Source organism: Lissotriton helveticus, chromosome 1_1, assembly GCF_964261635.1.
Source record: "Lissotriton helveticus chromosome 1_1, aLisHel1.1, whole genome shotgun sequence".
Lineage (NCBI taxonomy): Eukaryota > Metazoa > Chordata > Amphibia > Caudata > Salamandridae > Lissotriton > Lissotriton helveticus.
Window position 1 is genome coordinate 74663319 of NC_136057.1, and position 23608 is coordinate 74686926.

The following is a 23608-nucleotide window of genomic DNA, read 5'->3' on the forward strand; positions in this document are numbered from 1 at the left end:
GGAATCCAAGGAACGGCCTTGGAGTGGACCATCTCGTTTCTTGCTGAAAGAACCCAGAGAGTCCGCCTCCCCCGTTCCGATCCGCGGCCACCGAAGTCATCTGCGGCGTTCCGCAAGGATCCTCGCTCACCCCCACCCTCTTCAATGTCTACATGAGCCCCCTTGCAGCCATCGCACGCCAACACAACCTAAACATCATCTCCTATGCCGACGACACCCAGCTGATCCTCTCTCTCTCCAACGACCCCGCCACCACCAGAGCCAGCCTCCAGGAATGAATGAAAGACGTCGCGGAATGGATGAAGCTCAGCCGTCTGAAACTGAACTCAGATATGACGGAAGTCCTCATCCTGGGACCATCCCCATCTGCCTGGGATGACTCCTGGTGGCCCCCTGCCCTGGGCACCACCCCCAAGCCAACGGATCATGCATGCAACCTGGGCTTCATCCTGGACTCCTCCCTCATGATGACGAAGCAAGTCAACGCCGTCTCGTCATCCTGTTTCAACACCCTGCGCATGCTCCAAAAGATCTTCCGGTGGATCCCCACCGAAACCAGGAAGACGGTCACTCAGGCCCTCGTCACCAGCCGACTGGACTACGGGAACACCCTCTATGCTGGAACCACAGCCAAACTCCAGAAAAGACTCCAGCGCATACAGAACGCTTCTGCACGACTCATCCTGGACATCCCCCTTCATGGCCATATCTCTGCCCATCTGAGAGACCTGCACTGGCTCCCCGTCAGCAAGAGGATCACGTTCAGACTCCACACCCATGCACACAAGGCTCTCCACGATATGGGCCCCAAATACCTCAACAGCCACCTCGCATTCTACACACCCACCCGCCAGCTCTGATCCGCCAGCCTCGCCCTCACCACCCTCCCACGAATTCGCAGAACCACCGCCGGAGGAAGATCCTTCTCCTACCTGGCAGCCAAGATATGGAACTCCCTCCCCACCCACCTACGGCTGACCCAGGACCATATCTCCTTCAGGAAACAACTCAAGACCTGGCTGTTTGAGCAGTAACGACTCCCCCCCCCCCAGATCCTTGAGACCGTAGCGCAGGGGTCTCCAAACCGGTCCTGGAGGGCCAGATCCATGCCAGATTTTGTGCATAGCCCCATTTAGATACATGTAGGTATTTTAAAAATCTGGCATGGATCCGGCCCTCCAGGACCAGTTTGGAGAACCCTGCCCTAGCGGGTGAGTAGCGCGCTATACAAATTTGCTGATTGAGATTGATTGATTGATTGAGGTGCGACAGTATTTAGGTAGGGTAAAGAGAGTGCGGGCATCTGCATCTTGAGCACTTTGAAGTCTTTTAATGTCCGTTTTATTGGTGCCAAGTAATAGTCCATTACAATAGTCCAGATGGGATAGGACCATGGATTGGATAATTACTTGGCGGGTAGGGGGCTCACAGAATCCCAGGATGGGTTTGAGGCTGCGCAGGCGGCCAAAACAGGTACCAGCAACCTTTTTTGCATGAAGCTCAAATGAGAGGGAGTTGTCAATTAAGACCCCCAAATTCTTAACTACCTCTTTAGGCATGAGGGGGGACCCATTGTCGGAGGCCACCACTGATAGTCCCACTTATACGAGTCACGGCCAATCAGGAGCACCTCCGTCTTGGAGGAGTTAAGTTGAAGATAATTCTCCGTCATCCAGTTCGAGATGGTCAGAACATCTTCCTGGAATTTTAACTGATCTGACACAGTGTTCTTAGAGAAGGTGAAAATCAACTGAGTGTCGTCCGCATATGAGATCATTTTGATCTTCTTCTCTTTGGCCAGGAGGGCAAGAGGGCGGACGTACACTTTAAACAGCGTAGGGCTGAAGGCGGAGCCCTGAGGGCCGCCGCATTTGAGGGGGAACCTGTCCAACAGATATGGTGGAGCATGAATCCGGAAGGAGCGGTCAGATAGAAAAGACGCGAACCAGACTAGGGCCCCACCGCTGACCCCGATCTCCCCAAGGCAATGGAGCAGGATCTCGTGGGAGACCGTGTCACTGTACACTGTACAACACTCAATTCTAAGCAACTCTACACAACTCCACTGTAGGCTATTTTGTTGTATGGTAATCCACTGTACCACATTCCACTCTACTCCACTCCAGTCCTCTTTAGGACACCATACTCTACAAGAGTACACTCTTCCCTACTGTACAATACCACACTCCAATTAATAACACTCCACACTGTACGATTAGAAAATAGTAATATATTGAAAATTAAAACAAACTGTTGAATTTCAACAAAATAACTAAATGTAAACCTATGTTACAGTTAAAACAAAACGTTATTTATTCTTTCTATATAAACCATACTCTGAATACACACACATTAGAAATTATTCAGTTATATTTATACCTTAAATGTACTCTCTAATGGAGCCAAACCTCGCCATTGTTGCCTCTGACTGGGCTCTAAGCTGCTCAGAAAATGCTGCCAATGAGGTGGAGGTTCCCTGGGCTTTGTCCCTGATGCGCTGTGCCACTACACGTCAGTCATCTTATAACCTCACACTTGCCTCTTTCCCTTCCTTAAGGGATCAACACAACCAAAGCTATGAGCTGCACCTGAAGGGGCTATAGAGACCTCGTAGAGAGAGTAACTGCCTGTACGGCTGGTGTGCTGCTTCTGAGACCAGCTTTAAATGTATATAACTTTATTTATTCTTTAGCTACAAATAAAAATTAAAGTTCAGAAAAAAGGTTACGTTTCTAAACGTATACCTTCAAATTATAATTTAGTCAACATCTTTAACTTATTACAACGTGTGCATCTACATACACAGTATATTCACCACGGTAGCCATACTTCATTAGTCATGAATTTGGCATTCTCTTGCACTGCTTTCAGGCTTTTATAACATTTAAATTATACCATCTAAAATAATATACAATAATAGGTATGATTTAACACATCATATCTTTTGTGAGAACACAGTGCATGGTACGGTGGCAATTTATAGTTAGTTTTTATTTTTCTGGGAACTGAATGTCCCAATTATGTTTTCAAGCCTTTGTAGCGTAAGGGGTTGGATGTCAATGTGAACAATATAATGTTTCTTCATAAAATGCAATTTGTATTTTTCCAAGTTAGCTTGGCCTTATGGCCTCAATACCGAGGAGAGACTACATAGCCACTCACGAGGTAACAAGTGATTCCAAAGGAAAATGTGTTGTTATTGAAAGAATACATGAGACAATAATAAGATCAAAGACTGTGAATAGCCTAAACATTCAAGTATGGTAACTAATCGAGATAAGTATAGATAATCACAATCATCAAGCAATACATTATATCCCATAGATTATTTATTATGACACTAAGTTGAAATTGAAAACTTCAATGGAATATAACTATGTTGCGCTGACACACATGAAGAACACAAAGGGTTAAATAAACACAGAAGCTTCTAAATCTGGATTCATCATCAAACCACTCCAGAAAACCGAACAAATGAAAACACCACATTTAAAAAAAAAACAATACATACAGAACATAGCAGTAACTTGCACAGTGTGCCCACCTAAGGCATAATACAATTTGATAAGTATCAACTAATTTGAAAGTACCAATGGCATATGATTAAGAAACAGTAATGCATTAACATTGACATTTAGCCACTTTGGACAATGTATATTTATGGCAAAACATGGTCTGATACAACTTGTATAAGCGGAAAGAACTGAAATCTTCCATTCACGGTGTGTATGTACGGTAGGTTTCCTCTAGTGCTAGAGGATGCTGCACTTTTCCATGAAAAGAGAGATTTCTGTCGACCGGTGATTCAGAGTCATCAAGTTGAGAAGGTCAGAGGAATAGAGCGGTGAGCTGCAGGGTGTGAGAACTGGGTAAGGGCTGTGGCAACAAAGCAGGGACCATATATCCATCCAACAGCTATAAAGCAGCAAACATAACCAAAGGGGAGTTCCAGCAGCGGTCAGGTGTAAGGAGCTTAGCCCTCTTGAGCTTTAAGGGCAGCCAATACTAGTCATAGAGAATTCTGAAGTATAAAAAATTACATCTGTACATCCACAATCCTGTGTACCTTCTTCCAGGCTGACAGCATTGCCTCCAGGATGGGACTGAAGGACATTAATTCATCGGAAGAGGGTAGGTATGGAGGCAGAAAAGGGAGTGGGCCTCGGAGTAAATGGTGTTCCAGTCAGGCCCATAGTTGGACATCAGTCCAGAGAGCTGGCTGGAACACAAGTTAATAGACGTTCACATGGGATAATCACTGGCCTCCATGTATCATATCTGCCCACGGGTGAGCTCCCCTGACGTGGAGTATATTCCTGCCCCAGAACTAGGCTCAGACATCCACATCTTCACTCGCTAGAAGGGTATGCAGGACCCAACATGTAGATAAACTGGGGAGCCATTGTCATCTTAATGGTCTGGACTCATCACCATAATGAGAGGTTGCGGAAAGACTCTAGCAGAGGGAGAATGTTATCTTCTACCATGTTGATTTTGATGCCCAGGTAGCTGAGCCCTGACGAGACCCACCACATGAGGAAGTCTTGGATACACACTTTGTGGTGGAGCATGATATGGGGAGGGCTTTGCTCTGGGACAAATTAATGTTGTTGCCCGTGAGCCAAGAAAAGTCATCATTGAAGGACACAGCGGCCACTTTGAGTACGAGTACTTGTATGAGGAATGGTAATAAAGGAGCAGTGTGGTTCTCAAAAATCCGGTCCCTGTTGTTTTCCCGATATCGAGGTCCGATACCCGTGTCACAAAATCTCAACGTACCAAGACGATTTTGGTGTCTATGAACCGATAATGATTAGGACATCATTTCTGTGTATTTGCGTTACAATCGAGGGTTGCCAACACCCCTAAATCACAGTTTCCGTCCCATCCCTTAAACTCCATTTTGTGACCGGCATCCATCTTGCATCTTGCCCTCATGATAAGTCAATTAAAGGTCGAGCTTGATCCAAATAGACACGTCCACCTTTCGTGACTTTCCCCTGACCTGTCCCAACTGACTCCACTGTCTTCGGCCAAACCTGTTTAGGCAGCTCCTCGCCCAGTGGCCGAATACGATAGCATCAATACATAACATTCCACAAACCACTCACTACATACAGACCATGCTTTCTGCAAACATGCACCTGTCCACGTTCTTTGTTTATGGCCAGTTTTATGACTGGGTTGTACCTTTCTTTATTGAGTTTCATCGATATCTGATGGGAGTTCCAGGCCTAACTGGGTAATCTATCAACAAACTGGACATCTAAAGTATGGGCTTGCTTACATGACTTCGCTCTTTGTATTATTGTAGAAATATGTGTGTAGCCATATCATAAACTTAGGAATTCTTGCTTGCAGCTATATATTTTGTATATAAGGAGACGGCTGGTTCTGTAAAAACGAACAGTCTCCCTAGAACCTACTCTCCGTGTGGTGTACTTCTGGGACACGTGTTACTTGGTAGCTACCAATAAAACTTGATCTTTGACTGCGACTAGAAGACTCCGTGTTTCTGTGGTCCGGAACAAGGGAGAACTCAGAGGTCTTCGGGTGTTATCCCCTGACACCAGCGGGTTCCTAAAAACCCGTTACCTCAGTTGGCGCCCAACTCGGGGCGATATCAAGCAGTGACGGTCCAAGCCAGATGTTCGTGAGGAGCTTCGTGTGAAAATTCCGGAGGACGGCCAGCCACTTCAGCGACCCCTGTATGTCGACGTGGTTCCGAAGGTCTTTGCTGCGAGGTTCCCCGCGTCCCGACGGCTACGAAGGACTGCTGCCCTGACTATCACCTTGTTTTGGACCCAGTGATCCTTGGTAGAGCGAAACGATAGACGAGTCTTCTAGCGACGTCACAGATCTTCAAATACTTCAGTTAAGTATAAGTGGAGCGTCTCCCAGTCCTTAGTTTGTCCTTAGTTTTTGGTATCCTTGAGATACGACTTGATTTGGTACTTGCAAGCCCCAAAGCCGAAGGACTCGTGTATTCACGAGAAATATCGTAATAGATAATCCTTTGAAGTTTGAAGCTAGACTAGTGAGCGAAGATGCCTGGTTTTAGCAGACTTGGAAACTTGTTTTGTCTTGGTTGTAGTAAGGACTCCCGATTAGAGGATTCCTGTCCGGTTCCTCCAATTGGAACTCCAACGTATGAGCTCTATGTAAGGCACGGCGTAGGTCCTATAACATATAACGAAGTATGGATAAAATACACCCGCAAGGATGGTGTTTTAAAATGGCCCCAATATGGTAGTTTCGACTCAGAAGTTTTAGATAACCTAGAGGTCAAACTGTTCAAGAAGAAAGCCCGACCGGCGATGTTTGACTCTTTCCGCCCATGGCGCAAAGAAGCCAAACAGAAAGAAATAAAATTAGCAAAAAGAAATAAAAGAAGTATGTCGATGGTACAAGCTGCCGTTGCATACAGAGATAACGAGGAAGAGCAGGAAAGCGAACAAATGCTTAGGAGCAAGAAACTAGCAGTAGATAAATGTTACCCGATGTTACCAAATAAGGGACAGGGTCAAGAGAAAGGATCCGAGAAAGATCCATTAATGTCCCACTTATTAAATTCGCCACCACCCTATGCACAAAAGGCCACAGCACCTCCGCAACCTTTAGTTGCACCTCTGGTAGCTGTTATACAGGCTCCTTTACAGCACCCACCAGCTGTTCTTCAGCTGGCTCCTGTTTCTCTGGTACAGCCTCCTCAAGGCTCACCGATCACATCTATTTCTCCTACTGTTCCTTCTAAAATTTCGCCTAGCGTACCTTCTAGTCTCTCTGATACTCGTTCTACGAACATTTCTGTTTCTACTTTGCGTGACTCTGTTCTACCACCAGTTATTCCTCCACTTTCACCTTCCGTCTGGCATAAAATGGCCAGCATTGTTACTAACTTTCCTTCACCACTTTTTCGGTCGCCTAAAACGACCCCTAACACGGAACGAAGACAATTACGAAGCCAAATGCCCGATTATCAGGAAAGAGAATCATTGAATAAGCTAGCACGGAATTGGGCTATTGACACAGCAAGATATGATGTAGAGTCTGTCTTGAACGTTTTCCGTCAATGGGATGAACCAACGCAAAGATACGTCTTTGAGCAGATGTGTGTTTTTCTGTGTGAGGATTTGGAAGATAATGGTCAGAAGAGCAACCAGCAAGAGTTGTGTAGTGTGCGATTTAAATTTGGGGAGGGTATGATAGTTGGTCCCGACGTTGAAAAAGCAGTTGAGATATTATTATCACATCGAAGTACGGGTGGTAATTCTGGGTCATCCTCTGACAGTGGTACATCTAGCAGGAAAAGGGCGAGACAGTACCCGATGAGAGAGGTTCCTCCGGTCTGGAGGGAAGGTGACGCAACTGCAGTTCCACCGGTTCTGCCTCATTTCCAGCGTGTATGGGTACATGTCCCCTGGAAAAGATCCGAAGTTTTAGCACTCAAACAGACACTACCCGATCCCCGTAAAAACCCGACTGGGTATTATAAGGAGTTGTCCCAAACTGCAAGCTCATGTATAATGAATTTAGCGGATATAGACATGTTGTTTGGGAACGTTGTTCCACATACTTTATGGAGTAAGATACGTCATACAGATCATGACCAAGAATTAGGTGACTCGTGGGCGAACATTGCGACTACAGATGCTAGACAAGTCGGTGGTTTCAAGCCTGAGCCGTTAATAGCTGAACTTCCTGGTAGAATTATTGCGTACATAAAGACCATTATGCCTGAAGTACGCGTGAACTGGGACAAGCTATCCGCGTGCAAGCAAAAGAAAGACGAGAATGTGTCTGACTTTTTCACAAGATTTGAGGAAACTTTCACTGACCATAGTGGTCAGGATATGGCTACCGAGGGTGGCCAAAGATTGTTTGTAGACAAATTTGTACATAATTTGCTTCCTGAACTGTGTGCTAAACTAAAAGATTCAGAGAGTGCTTGGGCTGTCTCTACATCAGCACAGATTTTAGCAACAGCTCAGTACTACGAAAACAGGCGCAAAGACGAGCTAGACAAAGCAGACAAAAAGACGAAAGATTTAAAAACTAAAGTTCTTCTCCAACAGGCCTATCCGCCCCGTATGGCTAACCAGCCCAATTATCAACAGAATAAGCAGTACTCTAGAGACGCGCAAGGGAACGAGTCTTCCCATCAGTGTGTTCCGTATGGCCCGAATCAATGTGCGTATTGCAAAGAAGAAGGTCATTTTAAGGGTAATTGTCCGGCTCTTGCGCGACGTTTAAACGGTGCTCAAGGTGTAAGGGGAAGAGGTGTTCAGCATGCCCCTAGAGGTAGAGGCCGTAGAAATTTCACTCAGAATATAACTTCTTTTCCGCCTCAGAATTCCATGAATAGCTTTGACCAACAGAATAACGCATCGTCTAGGTCAGCTCAGTACTATGCTGACGACTACTACACCGAACACAACAATGAGGGTAATGATTGCTAGGACAGCCATGGACAAAGAAAGGGAGTTGTTTCAGTTCCAGTAGATCAGGATGGACCTTATGTCGAGGTAATTACCTCAGGAGTGTCAGAGCCATTTCTGCTGGATACTGGTGCTACAAAAGGTTCTATTATGCACTCAAAACTTCCTGGCGCACCTTTGTCTGGCGAAATAAATGTTTCAGTAGGCTTCTCTGGCACCCCTGTTAGAAACCCGATCTCTAGTCCTATGTCCCTTTCTGTTGGTCCCTGTGAATTAGAAGCACCCCTCATTCTTACAACAGGTTGCGGTGAAAATTTGTTAGGATTGGATTTGCTAAAGAGGTTGTATGCGACCTTGTACTGTTCTCCCTCGGGAGTACAACTTACCTTAGGGAAAGAAGTCATTTCTCCAATGTACTTGTCAAAAGAAGGTATTCCAACCGAATTGTCATCACTTCCCGATATACTGTGGGCTAATGGTTCCAATGACGTAGGTCGTTTGGAGATAGCACCGTATGTCATAACTTTGAAAGCCAACGTAGGATTGCCACGTATTCCCCAATACAAAATATCTAACGAATGCGAGAAGGCATTATTAACGATCATTTATGATTTGATCGATAAAGATGTTATCGAAGAAACGACAGGGAACGTTTGTAACAGTCCAGTTTTACCGGTCTTAAAACGTACTGATCCTTCACAGCCCCCTGTGTATAGGTTTGTTATTGACCTAGGAGAAGTAAATAAGGTAGTTATCCCGCAGTTTCCAGTGGTCCCCGACATTACCGCTTTATTGACAATGGTTCCAGCTTCAGCAGACTGGTTCTCGGTGATTGACCTGAAGAACGCTTTCTTCAGCATCCCGATCGCCGAAGAGAGTAGAGACCTTTTCGGCTTCAATTTAGGAGGACGAAGCTTCCGCTTCAAATGCGCTCCTCAAGGCTACTGCGAAAGCCCATCGATATTCAGTCAGGCTCTGAAAACACAACTAGACACAATTGTGCTGCCAGATGGGTCAACTTTAATCCAGTACGTAGACGATCTACTGATCACTGCAGACACTAAAGAGATTTGCAAGGAAGCTACGTTGTCGCTATTGCGTCACTTATGTGACATGAAGCACAAAGTCTCCCTTTCAAAACTGCAATTTTGTCGACAAGAAGTAACCTACCTAGGTCACATCTTATCGAAGGAGGGAAGGAGACTGACACCAGAAAGAATACAGGCAATAACAGAACTAAGTGCCCCAAGGACACAGAGAGAGATTCGAGCCTTCTTGGGCATTACATCGTACTGTAGACAATGGATACCGAATTTCTCACTACTAGCCAAGCCCTTGCTGGCCCTACTCCGCAAAGACACGCCTAATCCTATGCCTTGGTCTGAAGATTGTCAGACGAGTTTCCACGAGTTGCGTGATGCATTGTGTTCGGCTCCTGTGTTGGGAAACCCCAACTACAGTAAGCCTTTTACATTGTATGTCCACGAAAAAGAAGGTTGTGCATTATCAGTCTTAACGCAACTCTTTGGGGACAAACAGCGCCCATGCGCGTATTTTTCGGCAACTCTGGATCCTGTGGCTAAGGCACTGCCAAGTTGTCTGAGAGCAACCGCCGCAGCAGCTGTCTGCATTCGACAGTCTGCTGGATTAGTCATGAATAACACTCTGATCGTTATGGTTCCGCATGCAGTAGACATTTTGCTAAATAGGACAAAGACACAACATCTTACTAGCGCTCGACTATCCAGTTACGAACTTACCCTGTTAGCAAGTCACATCCACATAAAGAGGTGTGATACACTCAACCCTGCTACGTTATTACCCATCCCGACAGAGATAGACAAGATTGACAAACATGACTGCTGTTTCAGGACAGAAGAAGAGACAAAAGGGAGAGTAGACTTACAGGACACTCCCCTTCCCGAATGCAATGATACTTTATGGGTTGATGGTTCATGTTTCAAGTTGCCAAATGGTGATACGACTACAGCATATGCCGTAACGACATTACACACCATTGTAGAGACTGCACGCATTTCCCACAATTCTGCGCAAGCTGCAGAGTTGATTGCACTTACTAGAGCATGTGTGTTGGCGAAAGGAAAGCGAGTGAATGTGTACACTGACAGCCAATATGCCTTTGGTGTGGCTCACAGTTTTGGGAGATTGTGGCGTGAACGTGGGTTCCTTACGTCCCATGGTGCAAAGATACAACATGGCCAGCTAGTCAATGAGCTCCTTGAGTCACTCACCTTACCCCTACAAGTCGCCATTATAAAATGTAGTGCACACAAAAAGATTCAGGATGATGTTGGCCGTGGGAATGCATTTGCAGATGAGGTTGCGAAAGAAACTGCAAGGAACACAATGAGTCGGATGTATGTTATGGGTCCCGCCAGATGGATTGCTGATGTAGGAATGTGTGAGGACACCATTGAAAGCGTAAAATCGATACAAGCCGAGGCCACTGAGAACGAGATGAATGAATCGAGAGAAAGCACATGTAGATTGGATGCGAATGGTTGTTGGGCCGAACTATCGGAACACCAGCGATGGCTATTACCTAATGCATACGTACTTGCAGTAGTAACGATGGCTCACGGAATGGCACACATCAGTTCGAGAGGAATATGTAAACTATTGGCCCCAGTATGGCAGAATAGCAATAAATGAAAAATCTAAATGCAAAGTTTTGGAAAGGAAATGGCGCAAAAACTACATCCATGAAAATAAAATAATTTACAATAATGCAAGAAATGCGTATCATACCTCTTGTAGGAAAGCCCGAGCCCTTTATGTAGCAAACACCGTCAACAATGCCACAAACAAAACAAAGACCCTATTTAATATAGTAAAGGATCTAGCAGGTGCGCAAACAACGGCTACAGCCCACCCGTTAACAAAAAAACAATGTCAAGACCTGGCGACTTTCTTTAACGACAAAATTGAAATCATTGTCACGAATTTCGCTACTAGTCCTCAGGACATTGTTTCAAAGCAGTACATCCAAAAAACCTTGGAGAAAGGGAAATCTCTTGAGAAATGGCCCCCCATAACTTTGGACTCCCTAAAAACGGCTTTGAAGTCCATTTCCTCAGGCTCTCCCTGTGATCCTCTCCCAGTTCGTTTTTTAAAACAATTAGACACTTCCCCTCTAACTACTATAGCAAACGTGCTAAATACTTCTCTTCTAACTTCCACTGTCCCGTCAAGCTGGAAACACGCTATCGTGACCCCATTATTGAAAAAACCTTCAGCTGACCCCGCGGTACTGTCGAATTATCGGCCTATATCTTTACTCCCCGCCTTTTCTAAATTGATGGAAAGACACATACATGCCACCCTCACCTCCTTTACGATGAACAACAACCTCCTTCACCCATCGCAGTCAGGTTTCCGTGCAGGACACTCAACGGAGACCGCTCTTTTGGGTGTAACGGAAAAAATCCGAAAGCTCCTGGATGAGGGTCAGACTGTCGCACTCATTCTTTTAGATTTGAGTGCGGCGTTTGACACCATATCACACAAAATTCTCCTGACTACACTAGAGAGATTCGGCATCCGCAACGAGGCCCTTCAGTGGATAAAGTCTTTCCTAACCGATAGATCATTTCAGATCAAATCGAGCATAGCATGCTCAGATACGTTCCCCACTCCATATGGAGTTCCACAGGGCTCTATCTTGAGCCCGCTGCTTTTTAATCTGTACCTAAGACCATTGGCCGATCTTGCCGATTGCGTTGGCCTTACCTTAATGTCATACGCTGATAACTCTCAGATTATTTTTTCTCTATCTGAGTCAAATGCTTCAACCCCATCTGCTCTGAAAAATGGTCTTCAGGAAATCTTCAACTGGATGACCACCAACCAGTTGAAGTTAAACGGGGATAAAACTGAGGTCCTCCTTCTGGGAAGGAAAAAAGAACTTTGGTGCCCCTCACATTGGCCAACAGAGATGGGCAACCTTCCCATTCCAGCCACACAGGTGAGGAATTTAGGAGTCATTATCGACAATACTCTGTCGATGAAACAGCAGGCAAATAAAGTGGCTGGCCTCTGTTTTACCATAATAAAATGGTTAAAGAAAATTATCTGGATGTTGCCCCAAAATACCCAAAAAACCGTAGTCAATGCACTAATAACATCCCGCATCGACTACGGTAACATTCTTTACCTGAGCTCAAATCTAGCAGTGATTAAACGACTGCAACTGATCCAAAACTCTGCTGCACGACTCCTATGCAAGATCCCAAAGTTTGACAGAATTTCAAAACACATAAATGATTTACACTGGCTCAGGATAGAACATCGGATTACTTTTAAAACTTTGACATATATGTTCAGAATTAAAACCAAAACTGCACCCGGCTACCTTCAAGCCTTGGCCTCCCCCTATCTCCCAACAAGGGATCTCCGATCTCAAACTGCAGCAAATTTCACTGTTCCAAGATTCAAACTGCAAAAAACGGGAGGGCGCTCTTTTGCTGTGAGAGGGCCCACTCTATGGAACTCACTCCCCCCGCAGATTCGGAAAGAAGAAAGCTATATCAAATTCCGAAAATGCGTAAAAACCTGGCTGTTCCAGAAGCAACTGCAGTAATTACTACAATTTAGCTATCTTCCTCTACCTGAATGAATGTCGCAGGCGCCGGGAAACCCTTTTTGGGTAGCTGTAGCGCCATACAAATGGAAAAAATAATAATAATAATAGCAATATCCCAAAATGTGCAAAGAATGTGGTCGAAAAGTGTATGGTGTGCTTGAAGTACAATCCCGGTAGGGGAACCCCAACTCCAGCTGGTCATTTTGCGCCTCCAACGTATCCGTTCGAGGTTTTGCAGCTCGACTTCATCCACATGGAGAGGTGCAACAATCTAAAGTACGTGCTCGTTGTTGTTTGCGCCTTTTCAAGGTGGGTGGAAGCGTACCCCCTTAAGGACAATATTGCTTTATCAACTGCTAAAGCACTTGTCAAAGAGTTCTTCCCGAGGTTCGGTATGCCTAGAATTGTCTGGAGTGATAACGGAAGTGAATTTGTAGGATGCGTGATGAAGAGAGTGTGTGAGTGTTTAGGCATCCACCAGAAATTCCACGCTGCAAACCACCCCCAATCAGCTGGATTAGTAGAGTGCTACAATGGCACTCTAAAACTCAAACTAGCCAAGATCCAAGCCAGTACAGGTCTTAAATGGCCTGACGCTTTACCTCTAGCACTCTTGTCAACCAGGACGACTGTCCACTCCAGAATAGGACTTAGCCCCCATGAGATCGTGTTTGGCCGCCCAGCCAACGTCTGGGGCGTGCCAAGACCCAAGAAACTAAGCGATATAGAACACCCCGTACTGCTTGACTATTTGTGCGAATTGACAACTAAATTACGTGTTTTACACCAACAGGTTCACAGTACCTCTCCACCAGCCTCTGACGATCCAGGTCACCTCATCGAACCCGGCTCGTGGGTTTTGGTGCGGAATTTCCAGCGCACCAACAACGGACAGCCGAGGTGGACCGGACCGCACCTAGTGTTGCTTTCGACGAGATCTGCTGTTCGGGTGGAAGGCAAGAAGAACTGGGTACATGGGACCCACTGTAAACGGGTCCCTCTACCCCTTCCATACGACTGGTGGGTCAACAAAGGACTTGCCGACTCTGAGACAGAATCCGTACCTCGCTTCATCCCTTTCAGCGATGCCCGTTTGAAAGAAACTAGTACCGAAAAGGAGAGTGATCACATTTTGCAAGGACTTGTGTCACCGTCTATGCAATTGGACATTACTGAACCTGAGACGTTGTTTGAAGATCACACCGCACCTGGGAAACGACGATACAACCTACGGTCTAAAGAGAAAAAAGAGGACTAATAAAAGCATGATCTAATGTAATTTCCCTTTTTCCCCTAAGAACTATTTTTTGGATTTTCAGCTCTCTCGTCCCAAGGGAACTAGCTCATTTTTGATTTTTCGAACCGCCATCCGGTTCTGCTGCTAGGGTCGCGGTTGAAGTCTGGGGAGTGCAACTGGGAAGTTCTAGGTCCACGGTTCTGATTGGTCCACGGGAGTTACCCCGGACTGAGCAGAGCGCGCTCCCTGGGAGAATCAATCAACCACCGCGGGCAGCAACTAGAGGATGGAGTTTCCAAGGGTAGAGAGACCTATCAGACTTACGAACTTTGGAAAACAGTTATGCACGATACTGTCCAAAAGAAGATTCCTGATACTATGTGTTTTGATGTTATGTAGCATACTTGTGTTTTTTACCGGTTATACTCTATTCGTATTTAAAGTTACCTTCTCGAATGACACCCAGACACCACCTCCTCCCACTATTTCTCCACACTACTTTCACCCTCTACCTGAACACGAGTCTGCCCGAAGACTCGAATTTGCAAACAACTCTTTCATTCAGCTTCTACACCAACACCAGTCCATAATGAACACGTCAAACTGTTGGATATGCGGACTTATGCCACACACAACCGATAAGGGGATCCCATACTTCATTTTGCCATTCAGTTACTATGGTTCTCTGTGGGCTTTCCAGACCATGTTCTTATTCGCCCTAGAACCATACCCGACCAGTTCCGCTGCGAGCGATTCCAGTAACAAGGCACTGATTGCAGGGATAAGAAATATGAGTAGGGATATCGACACATATCTGACAATCTCCAAAGATGAACTCAGTCCCTACACCCGTTGGAATGTGACTAAACATGGGGTTTACCTGATCAAGAGCCAGGCAGCAAAGAAATCTCGCCCAGTTTGGATAGTGCCCCACCGAGGTCACTTATGCTTACAGGCTATTGGTAGGAACCCCACAGCACTATTAGGAAAGAGCGTTTGCACGGAAACATATGTATTTGCTTCCCGAACTTCCCCTATACTCTTGGCCGCCAAAGGCACGTATTTCGTTTGCCACGACCAAGCCTACACGTGGTTACCCCCTGATTTCTCAGGTACATGTTTTATTTCATTGCTGCTGCCTCCCACCTATACGGCCTGAGCAGATTACCATCGGACAAGGACAGCTAGAGGTGTCGTGAGTAAAGACGACACCGCGGGTCAGGAATTCGCTGACTTCGCAAAGGGTTTTCTGCCATTTTGGGGGCCTATGGTGAACAGCAGGAATATTCGCCAGTTATCGAGGATAGTTGAATCCGCCGTGACTACGACGGCTGGAGCCCTTGGCAATTTGACAACAGAGCTTCAGTCGGATCGACTTATGACCCTTCAGAACCGAATTGCCTTAGACATCATACTCGCCGATCGTGGTGGTGTGTGTAGAGTCATCCAATCCAGTTGTTGCATTTTCATCCCTGATAACGCACCGACAGTATACCAGGCCATCTCCAAACTACACGAAATATCTGGTTCCCTTCACGTTGAGAAAGGGGATTGGTCCCTGCTGGGGTGGTTCTGGGAGCTGATCACTGCCTGGGGATGGAAAACCTTGATCTTCATTGGGATGATCTTGGCACTTCTGTTCATGTTTTGCTTGTGTATACAGTGTGCTCCTGCACTATGTGGCCTCTGTGCTACCTCGTGTGTACGGAAGCCTGTGTCCCAGTACGAGCTGAGTAACAGAATGATGCTACAGCAACATCTCCACGAATTTCTTCATACCGATTTGGACTCAGATTAGCATGAGTTATTGCCTTATATGAGGGCAAAAGGAGGGTCTGTGGTTCTCAAAAATCCGGACCCTGTTGTTTTCCCGATATCGAGGTCCGATACCCGTGTCACAAAATCTCAACGTACCAAGACGATTTTGGTGTCTATGAACCGATAATGATTAGGACATCATTTCTGTGTATTTGCGTTACAATCGAGGGTTGCCAACACCCCTAAATCACAGTTTCCGTCCCATCCCTTAAACTCCATTTTGTGAACGGCATCCATCTTGCATCTTGCCCTCATGATAAGTCAATTAAAGGTCGAGCTTGATCCAAATAGACACGTCCACCTTTCGTGACTTTCCCCTGACCTGTCCCAACTGACTCCACTGTCTTCGGCCAAACCTGTTTAGGCAGGTCCTCGCCCAGTGGCCGAATACGATAGCATCAATACATAACATTCCACAAACCACTCACTACATACAGACCATGCTTTCTGCAAACATGCACCTGTCCACGTTCTTTGTTTATGGCCAGTTTTATGACTGGGTTGTACCTTTCTTTATTGAGTTTCATCGATATCTGATGGGAGTTCCAGGCCTAACTGGGTAATCTATCAACAAACTTGACATCTAAAGTATGGGCTTGCTTATATGACTTCGCTCTTTGTATTATTGTAGAAATATGTGTATAGCCATATCATAAACTTAGGAATTCTTGCTTGCAGCTATATATTTTGTATATAGGAGACGGCTGGTTCTGTAAAAACGAACAGTTTCCCTAGAACCTACTCTCCGTGTGGTGTACTTCTGGGACACGTGTTACTTGGTAGCTACCAATAAAACTTGATCTTTGACTGCGACTAGAAGACTCCGTGTTTCTGTGGTCCGGAACAAGGGAGAACTCAGAGGTCTTCGGGTGTTATCCCCTGGCACCAGCGGGTTCCTAAAAACCCGTTACCTCAGCAGGATGTCATCTGCATAGAGTAAGGCCTTAACCTTCACAAACACAGTTGTGATACTCTCTGGCTGTTGCCAGAGTGCTGAGGTGAAGTTCTCTGGGGTGAGGGGAAACTAAAGAAGGACAATAGGGCAAACCTGACTGATGCCCCTGTCAACTGAAAATGGGTCTGATAGAAACCAATTGCAGGAGACATCCACAATCAGAGATTTGAACTAAAGACTTAACATGCAAATACATTTGTCTCCCAAGCCCATGTGGGACATAAAGTGAAAAAGGTAATACCAATCCACCCAATCAAATGCCTTCTCAGCATTTAGAGAAAGCAAGAGGAGTTTGAGCGGGAAGTTTTTCAACTGCTACTGTAGGTGCATCAACACCCAAAGAGGAAGTTGAAAGCTGTGGACCAAGACAAAACCTACTTGGAATTTCCAGATTAGAAACGGTATCACTTTACTTAGGTGCGGTACCATCACCTTTCCCATGATCCTAAATCCACATTAAGCAAGGATTTTGGACAGTAACTGCACACTCAAGAGAGTCTTGGCCCATTTTTGGAAGGAGAAAGAAAGTGGCCTTGTTAGAAATATCCCTCAGGGAGCCCGTCACTTCAAACTCCTGTAGTGCCCATGTCAGGTGGGAGACCAGGAGACTCCTGCGGGATTACATGTCAGGAGGGCTCCTCAGTAAACTCCCCGGCAATAGTGCCAGCCTCTGCTCTAACTTGACTGGTAAGTTCAAAGGGGCCAGGTACAAATTCAACAGTTTGGGTTTGACCCCCTGTTGTGCGGCATTGAGGGAGGCTTAGTAGGAGGGAAATCTTGAGCAGGACACCACGTCATCTTGTATTGCCAGTATGGCCAAATGGATTCCCTTTAGTTTAATTAGTCTGCTAGGATGTTTTCCAGCCTCTTTCTCATGATTGCATCATCATCATGATAGCTTGGCCAGATAAAGCAGGCCCAAAGGTGAATGCCCAGACTATCCCCTATCCTGGGCATGTTGGTGTAGGAACTTAAGTCCCTTGATCAACTCTGGCTGTAAGTTATCCAGGGGAGGGGCCTGAATGCACTGCCTCTCCAATATTTGGGGATAGGGATGTGTCAAACTACGGAGGACTGGCTGTGAGGGTCTGTGAGTGTGTGTGGGAGTGGTTGTGTGGATGTTTGTGAGTGGATGTGTGGGTGTTTGAGTGGTTTTAAAAGGGGGTGAGTGGGTGTGTGAGTGGCTGTATGGCTGTGTGAGTGGTTGTGTGGGTGCTTAAGAAGAAGACTGCAGATCCAGATGAAGACTTAGAGTAATGGAGAGTAAAGTAGGGAGAGATACAAAAGCAGCAAAATGCTGTACAATACAAAGAATACAAGTAGGCCTCTCCCCTTTGGTTGTGCTTTGTTTGCACTAAGTTGGCAGGGTATGTCCAGACGTGGGTCCCTTGCTCACTTTGCCACTGAATTCAAGCAAGCCTGGCTGAAGACGGCTGATTAGACAGAAACCGGTCCCAGGGTGCTTGTTTCTGGTCCAGGGAAGGCATGGCTTGGCAGTTTGGACTGCACTGTTCCCATGAGGCACAGGGTCTGACTGATTTGCATATGGCCATGTCTGAACTGAGGTGGCGGAGTGAGCTGAAGAATGATGATGTATTAAACCCAGATCAGTTGACTGTGGGTGAGTGTTTGATTTGCTCAGGCGGTCAGTCCATCATCCCCTTTAGTATCGCTTTGTTCACCCTAATTTGGCTTGGTATGCCCAGACGTGGGTCCCTTGCTCACTTTGCCACTGGATCCAAGCTAGCCAGGCTGATGACAGCTGATTAGCCAGAAACCGGTCCCACAATGCTTGTTTCCGGTCCAGGGAAGACATGGCTTGGCAGTTCAGGCTGGACTGCTCCCATGAGGCACAGGGTCAGACTGATTTGCATATGGCCGTGTCTGAATTGGGGTGGCGGAGTGCCCTAAAGAATGATGATGTATTAAACCTAGATCAGTTGACTTCTGATGAGTGTTTGATTTGCTCAGGCGCTCAGTCCATCATCCCCTTTAATATCGCTTTGTTCGCCATAATTTGGCTGGGTATGCCCAGACGAGGGTCCCTTGCGCACTTTGCCACTGGATCCAAGCTAGCCTGGCTGATGACGGCTGATTAGCAAGAGACAGGTCCCAGGGTGCTTGTTTCTGGTATACGGAAGACATGGCTTGGCAGTTCGGGCTGGACTGCTCCCATGAGGCACAGGGTCAGACTGATTTGCATATGGCCGTGTCTGAACTGAGGTGGCGGAGTGAGCTGAAGAATGATGATGGATTAAACCCAGATCAGTTGACTGTGGGTGAGTGTTTAATTTGCTCAGGCGCTCAGTCCATCATCCAGCTTTGTTCGCTTTAATTTGGCTGGGTATGCCCAGACGTGGGTCCCTTGCTCACTTTGCCTCTGGATCCAAGCTAGCCTGGCTGATTAGCCAGAGACAGTTCCCAGGGTGCTTGTTTCTGGTATAGGGAAGACATGGCTTGGCAGTTCGGGCTGGACTGCTCCCATGAAGCACAGGGTCAGACTGATTTGCATATGGCAATTTTCAATTTATTTTCTTCATTGAAAAGTTCATTTCTACTATTCCATAATGTTTTGACGCAGCCAACTTTAATGACTACTTGCACTATATCCAAATAGATGTTTACACTACTTTGGGTGTCTTGAGTGAGAATTTGGTTCGAGATTTTACTTTTGCTATGGACACTTTATGGCATGAGGGTGTATCATTTCAAGATTTATGATGAACCTGCGAGTATTAATGTAATTGGATGAATCTCCATATGTGGAGCTAATTTTGAATATGTATATCTTTTATCATTTGGGTTGCAGCCCTGAAGAAGTCAAAGGTCGACACAGACCAGATGAAACACGTGTTGGCTGCGTCAAAACGTTATGGAATAGTAGAAATGAACTTTTCAATGAAGAAAATAAATTGAAAATTTCGATAATTGGAAGACTGTTATTTATGGACATTGAGTGCTCGGAAGAAATTTGTATAGTTTAGAATCACTTCTGTGGTTTGTTTGTGTTGTCGTGGTAACCGACTTCTTTCAACCTGAGCACCTATCTTATATATTTTGAATATCTACAATTACCTTTACATGCAGTGCGCTCAGATATAACTGTTACCATTTCCTTCTGTGATTTGCATATGGCCGTGTCTGAATTGGGGTGGCGGAGTGCCCTAAAGAATGATGATGGATTAAACCCAGATCAGTTGACTGGGGGTGAGTGCTTGCAGTGTTCAACACACCGTCCATCATCCCCTTTGGTTTTGCTTTGTTCGCCCTAAGTTGGCAGGGTATGCCCAGATGTGTGTGCCTAGCTCACTTTGCCACTGTATTCAAGCTAGCCTGGCTGATGATGTCTGATTAGCCAGAGACCGGACCTCGGAAGATTGTTTCTGATCCAGGGAAGACATGGCTTGCCAGTTTGGGCTGGACTACTCCCATGAGGCACAGGGTCAGACTGATTTGCATATGGCCATGTCTGAACTGGGGTGGCAGAGTGGGCTAAAGAATGATGACTGAGAGTAATGGAAAGTAATAGAGGGAGGGATACCAAAGAAGCAAAAGCTGTGCAATTCAAGGAATACAAGTAGGTCTCTCCTCTGGCAGTGTCTGCCTCCTGTTTCAGTGGTGATTTTAATTTTTCCCCGTCTCTGTCTTTGCATCAGGATCTTGTTAAAGGAATGACTGGGTTGGTATCTAGGGGGGCCGTGAGCCTCCTAGCGAATGGGCACTGAAGTACTGTTTGCTGTTGTATCCATAGTAGTGTCTACAAAAATATCAAAACAGTTCAAGGTCCTTCACGTCTGTGAAGTCTCTTGTGGACTCATTGTGTGGGTTCCATGAGGCCATATTGAATGTCTTTGTGCTTCAGTGCCAAATGGAGGAGCAAGGGCAACTAGTCTTTTTCATTAGTAGCTGCAGAGTACTCAGCAGAGAAGGTAATGCGTTTACTGTCAGTGAATATGGGTTCAGTGAGGCATGTGGCAGCCAACGGGATGCCTAACTGTGCTCTGGCACAGGGTCAAACAGGTCTAATTGCTTCTGATCTGTTTATTCTTCATGAGGCAGCTGACACATGTTTCTTCCATGGGACTTTTTTAAGGCTAAAATAATGAAGTACGTTTGATGCCACACTAGAACAGCATCAAGGAACAGACATGACAGCCGAGAAGTCCTCATCAAAAAATTAGTACATAAGCCAGTTCTGGAGATATGACTATTAAGCTTGGGTGCCTCCAAATCCAATAAATAGAGTGCCCGGGCCCTTCCACACACGTCACTCAAGATTCAACAAAGTATCTGAAGATCTGTAATGGTCCCCAAGTATATATCTGTAATGGAACGTAAGTTCCAGTTCCAGTTATAACCAAATGCCTACTTGGCGTTTGGTTATTACCAGAACAGGACTTCTCAAGGTACACACAGACCTGTATCTCCAGCCAGGGATTTGTGTCTAACCCCACTACGCTGCCCAAACTGCTTTGTATCTTGGTGGGCAGCCCCTTTTTGAGGATTTTTATAAATAAATGCATCGTGCAAGCCTGTATCAGTCCATGGCTGCCCTATCTCTTGTCCCCATCATTCTATAAAAAAAATCAGACATTATCTCCCCAGCTTTCATAGTTTTTGCAATTAACCTTCCTACATCTGTGCAGTCAGGGACATTTCTCTCAGGACTGTCCATTATTTGGTGCCGGTATGAAGTGAATACAGTCCCCTCATGCTCGGTGTTTATTAGCGTGACTGCTGGGATGCGAGCTCGAGTGAACACCTTATAAGTCTCCTCTCCAAAGAGGATACCTAGCAGACTTTTGACATTGCCTAGTGCTAGATTGACTGCCATGCTGCTCTTCTCCAACATGAGAACCATTTCCCAATACTACCCAGCGAGGTTTGCAATTTGGTCCTTAGTCCTTCTTTTTCCGTCCGTGCCCATGGCATAGAGATGGTTCTGATGTGTTGCTCTGTATTAACAGGTACATTTTGGATTGGGAATACTCCACTGAGCTCTCCCTGACAGCGTTCACATCGTCTTAGGCAATGCTTCATGTAGGGGAAGTTCCACTTGGGATCTCCTCCTCTGTGCCAGATGCAGTCTCCTACTACGGCCTAGACCTCTGATTCGAAGTATCCTTCCTCTTGCCGGGGTCTATTATTATGGTCCTTTTCCAGTGGGCTAGTAGATGGCAAAATGGCAGTGCAAAGATCTCATTTTCGTCTTGGGCCACTATCTCCCTGGGGGTCAGTTTGTCTGTCCAGAGCACTTGTGAGTAGCAGCAGACACCTTCAACACAACTCACCTTGTGTGCTCCCAAAGATGGCATCTTGCTTCTCCTGCATTTTAAGGGCAGATTTTTCCCATGGGATCCTGTGTTCATGTACAGAACACAGGCTCCAGTTGAAGTCATTGGGGGTGCTATTGAACGGTGTTAGGAAGCATCGTAATCAGTAGTTCGGATCAACTGATCCCGATTCGGTTGGAAAAGATTCCAAAACCGAGTCGTTTGAAAGAGTTTCTATCTGACATCGTAATTTGCCCCTTACTTGCGTTTGTACCAGGACACAGAGGTCTCCTGGTTTCTGGTCAATGTTGACAATTGTTGGCGGGGGAGGTGCTGACGCCTTGTTTGCTAAACATGGGTAAGGATTATTGGTCTGGGCCTCCTCAAAGAGAGTTCATAGTTCTAACAGTGCCTTTTCCCTGTCCTTCTTCTGTGTGATGTATTTGGTCTGTGTATGTGGCCTCATGTGTTCGATTATATTAATATCAAAGGTTCACTCCTTTGGCCAGGAAAACATGTGTGACTTGGTGTATGCACACCACTGGTTGCAAAAGTTGTTACGCTTTTAAAACAGTGTGGCCAACCTGGTTTGCATGTGTTTTAGTGGTGACTCCATGATAAGTTGTGCACCTTTTAAGGGACAGATTCTCCCTAGTTTTTTGTTGGGGGGGAGGATTCAGAGAATCCCAAGTCCTACTCTGGTCATGGGGAAATGCATACATGGATTACTTGTTGTAACAACTTATTATGAGTTCAAAGCTATTAACCGAGGTATCATCCTGAACATTTCACAGACACAAATGCCAATTTCAGCTTTGGGTGAAGAAAATGAATAACTCAAAAACCACAGGCCCCTCTTGACCAAACACAAGCTACAACTGATATCACAGATCCACTTCTTTTTTTCACTAAATTCCAAATTGCACCCTGTTTCACATCCAGCAGTGTTTAAGAACTTTAACGGATACCTGGTGTCCGAAATAAATCACTAGGTTGGGTATACTACTATGTGTCTAAGTGGTAAAATGATGCTATCTCTCCAATTAACTTTGGGACTGACATGTGTTCATTGCAAACATTACCCAACTTTAAAGAAAACAAGAGGTTCAACGGTATTGGTCCTTATATGGCAAAGTAAAAGAATGAGAAAGCAATTTAAAAATGGGAACACATAGAAAAACATCTCTTAAAACCAATTGCCCTAGGTGTAGCCTTGAGAAGTTGAGCACTTCTACAACATTCTAAACGACTCAATGGAATTCATCAGATTCCTTGACAGACTCA